This window comes from Protomyctophum parallelum (assembly GCF_964188405.1).
Source record: "Protomyctophum parallelum genome assembly, chromosome: 10".
Lineage (NCBI taxonomy): Eukaryota > Metazoa > Chordata > Actinopteri > Myctophiformes > Myctophidae > Protomyctophum > Protomyctophum parallelum.
Genome location: NC_139704.1, coordinates 51,238,738 through 51,243,488, shown reverse-complemented (window position 1 = coordinate 51,243,488; position 4,751 = coordinate 51,238,738).

Sequence of the window (4,751 nt, the reverse complement as noted above, 5' to 3'; positions counted from 1 at the left end):
CTGGGAGTCAAAAAACCTTAGGTTACGTTTTTGACTCTCTATCCTGATTGGACGAAAGGCTGGGTCCCACAGCCAAAAACGAAACCTAAGGTTTTTTGAGTGAAATCACTGAATATACCTTTAACTCATCGATTGCGCAAAACGCTCTAAAGCGTTTTATTAATCTCGAGCGCCGTCTGCGCATCACGCTCTAAAGCGTTTTATTGGTGTTTTTACTGTATACTGTACATCAACTTCTCTGACGCCCGGACAACACATAATGTAACACTGATCATCTCCAGAAAGATCCGCTGTGAGATCCGGGAGTTTAAAGCCCCCCACCTCCTGAAAAGAGGCCTGGTCTAACCACATTCCAGGCATGCCGTATCCATTACGACGTACTGGGGAGGCGGCATCGCCGTCCTGCACACGGCATAGACCAACGCAGATCAGGGGATCTAAAATGGAGCTACCCATTTTCTAGTGTGTGTGAAATTTGTGAATACACTCGATTACCCTTCCCCTCCTGTTTCTACATGGTTTCTCCCGAGGCATCTCTCCATCGCATTACAGTTTCTCCCCCCCCCCCACTCATTCACACAGATCCACTCGACACAGCCCTCTCTAATTCTTTCCAACGACAACTCACCGGTCTGCCGCCTCATTCTCGGAAATATAAACCCGTATATAAACCAAGAATAATCTCCAACGGTCGATCGCCATTTCACGCACACGGACAGGTATACGCGAAACGAATGACGTATTCTCGAAGGACCGCCATAGGAGAAGCAGTATACATCTGACCAACTGTCTTTTTTTCGCCGTCGCGTCAGCCATGTTTGGACAAAGAAGCAGTATACTAGGCTAGCAGATATCACACCGTGGAACCCCCCCCACACTGCGAGTTGCGATCGATCGTTTTGCAGTTTGCAATGCTACTCTCATTCTCGGAAAAAAGATTCTCGGCAGTTGATCACCATAATCGCCATAGCGCCTTCGCCAGCCAATTGCAGTGATAAGGCGTCTGGGACGTAATCGACCCGTTTGTAATGGATAACTAATACAATCCTAAGCTGCGGAAGCCATCGTGTTGTCTGTCATTTTGTCGAAATCACAGCCAGCCGGGCTACGCTTATCGCTCCTGTGGTTCATGTCCAGACATGTCGTGGAACCCCCCCCCCCCACTGCGAGTTGAGTCGCTCCTGTGGTTCATGTCCAGACATGTCAACCTCTCAAGTCACTGTTATGCTATCAAACGATCTGTTGATTTTGTTTACTGAGACAATGATCACATATGTGCATAGAATCATCATCATCATGACGTTATCATGACAGGCAGATATAAACATAAATAAATTATCATATACATACTACACACTGAATGAAAGCCCTAAATGTCTAATTTTAGGAGGAAAACAAATAAAATACACATATCCCATATACTGTTTGTCAATACTAGACTATTGAATCCATTTCATTTATAAAATTCTCTTTTTCAGAGAGAACTTTAGCCCATTCTGACCTGAGATCAGATTCATACGAGGTTTCCACTGGACACACACTGGTCTGATTAGAGAAAGCATGGACCTATAGAACTATTATTCACAAAATAAGGCATATAGCGACATGTACATACTATATACCGTATGAAACAGAAGACTCTCTGCTTTCATAAGAAAAAAACTAATACTGTAATAATAATAAAAATCACACCCATGTGAAGTGAGCAGTGCAATGTTGTGAAGTGAGCAGTGCAACATTGCACTGCTCACTTCACAGGGGTGTGATTTTCATTATTATTACAGTAGAAGTATTTTTCTTATGAAAGCAGAGAGTCTTCTGTTTCATACGGTATATAGTATGTATAGGCCTTATTTTGTGAATATTTAGTTGTCAGTTCCTTGTCTTGTCTAAAATACTCGCCAGCCAATAAGGCCAAATAAGGCCTATAGCGACATGTACATACTATATACCGTATGAAACAGAAGACTCTCTGCTTTCATAAGAAAAATACTTCTACTGTAATAATAATACAAATCACACCCCTGTGAAGTGAGCAGTGCAATGTTGCACAACATTGCACTGCTCACTTCACATGGGTGTGATTTTTATATAGTATGTACATGTCGCTATAGGCCTTATTTTGTGAATAATGGTTCTTCAGGTCCATGCATTTTCTGAAATCCTCTCTGGTGGGCGCAAGCTGCATTCAACAGCCAATTACTGACAAACTATACATGGGACCATGTGTATTTGTTTTCCTCCTAAAAGTAGACATTCAGGGCTTTCATTCAGTGTGTAGTATGTATATGATATTATTTGTGTTCATTTTTATATCTGTCTGTCAATGTCTGTCAACTTCAACCTTCCATATCTCTGCTGTTTTTTCAAAAGAGCAGCGTGCAGTGAAAAGCAGGTTTTAGAAAAAGGTCAATATCTCCAGAATGGAAGATGGTAGAATCATATTTTTTTTTTTTAATTGAAGTGGACTAGTTTGGCTTCCTTTTGATTTATGCAATGTGCGATGTGCTATAAGAGGCCCCTCGCTGTGGGCCCCTAAAAAGTTAAAAAGTCCAATGTTAATCGCTTAGCAGAAGCAATCCTGAGTAGAATTTCAAAAGTTAGCAATCAATGTGTTAAGCCAGAACAAAAAGCATGGGAATACATCACATAAAAGCATTTATCATGAAACATGCGTAAGCTAAGAAAGTAACAGTGGAATATCTATATAATGAAACTATACTATACTATGCTATACATATGTACTATGACGTGCTATGAATACATACAATGCAATTATAGTGCTGACAACATAACATGCTATAAGTCTGTATCAAACGCTATCTAAGACTACGGGGCTAGGGTTAGTGCTATGGGCCATGTATGTGAGGTATCGCCTGAATGATGTTGTTCTCGCTTACTGTAAATCGCTCTGGATTAAGAGCGTCTGATAAATGCCTACATTGTAAAATAACAACAACTTGGTACTTAGTATTGCCCGTCCAACAGAGGCATTTTCTTGAATCGGTAGTCGCGGACACACATGCGCGCGCACACATGCACAGACGCACCCACGCAGCACGCACGCACTCACATACACGCACACACACACACACACACACACACACACACACACACACACACACACACACACACACACACACCTCTGGAAGGTGTCCGACAGCAGGGCGATGAGCAGGTTGACGCACAGGATGGAGGACAGGAAGAGGAAGGTGCCGCACAGGAAGTGAGCCATCAGAGGGTCCGCCTCCACCATGGCGTCAAAGTCATACTCGTCCACGAGGGTCAGGCGGTAGAGGCTGTAGAGACACGCCCCCACGCTCTGCATGCTGGGAATGGACTCTAACCCTGCACCAGGGGGGCAGTCAGACAGATATTTAACCAGGGGGGCAGTCAGACAGATATTTAACCAGGGGGGCAGTCAGACAGATATTTAACCAGGGGGGCAGTCAGACAGATATTTAACCAGGGGGGCAGTCAGACAGATATTTAACCAGGGGGGCAGTCAGACAGATATTTAACCAGGGGGGCAGTCAGACAGATATTTTGTGAAGCCACTGAGGAAATCGGGATTTCCTGAAAGTTCATATAATGGCCTGTTGTGGCGCTGTCATTGGACCCAGAAAAACCCATATCTCCATAGAGGTCCATGTATTTGGGCCCAACTTCACCTAGACTGTATTACCTTAATAAACATGGTCATAAATACTTTCTGCTTCCAGTCACTAGTTTAAAGTCTAATTTATAATGTCATAATATTCTTTTTGGAAAATGATGGTCCCAAATATTTAAGAAATGACCATAAAGTCGCGTATGTTCTGAGGGGCGTGGCTACCGTTACAGTCTATGATCGGGATTCCCCACCCACTCGAGTCAAAATAAAAACCAACGGAGAAGAAGGGGGGGAAGTCCCGCCTCGTTGTCTGGGCAGCCAATGGGCCAGCTGGGCCCAAACGGATCTAGAAAGATGGCGACTTACAGTGCAAGGAATAACAGGCTTTATTTTACGTCCATGTTAGACCCGCGGAACGCTTTGTCCATATTGTTTTACAGTCTATGCCCTGCACGCACACATACACGCACGCAACGCACGCACGCACGCACACACAGGCCAAAATCACACCCGTGTGAAGTGAGGGGCCACTCTTACCGTACATCATGCATCATCTCATACTGGCCAATCAGAATAGCATGCATGCCTGTTGCCTGTGATTGGTTGGCTGATTTGCTCATTTACATATGACGTGAATTTTCCCTTCAATGTCAACAGCGTTTGATGTTTCGATGCTTAATTAATTAATTAATTAATTAATTAATTAATTAATTAATTAATTAAATGTACGTATTTTTTTTATAACTTTGTTTATTATTGGTTTTCAATTATGTTTTTTTTTTGCAGAACTTTGACCTAATTTCTCTGTTCATTGTCAATGGCAAATACTGAGACGTGTACTGGGGACTAAAGCTGTTTAATCTAATTGTAATTCATTAAAGAAAAATGTTATATTTGATAACAAAAGTACTCATACGTCACCTCCGAAAATGATCCAGAACGCACAGGCATAGGGGACGAATATCTCTGCATACAGGAAGAGGAAACGCATCACGTCCCCGATCACCTTCCCCAACATGACGATGAACGGTCCCATCACCCTGAGTACAGTTTACCAAACATCACCCTGAGTACAGTTTACCAAACATCACCCTGAGTACAGTTTACCAAACATCACCCTGAGTACAGTTTACCAAAC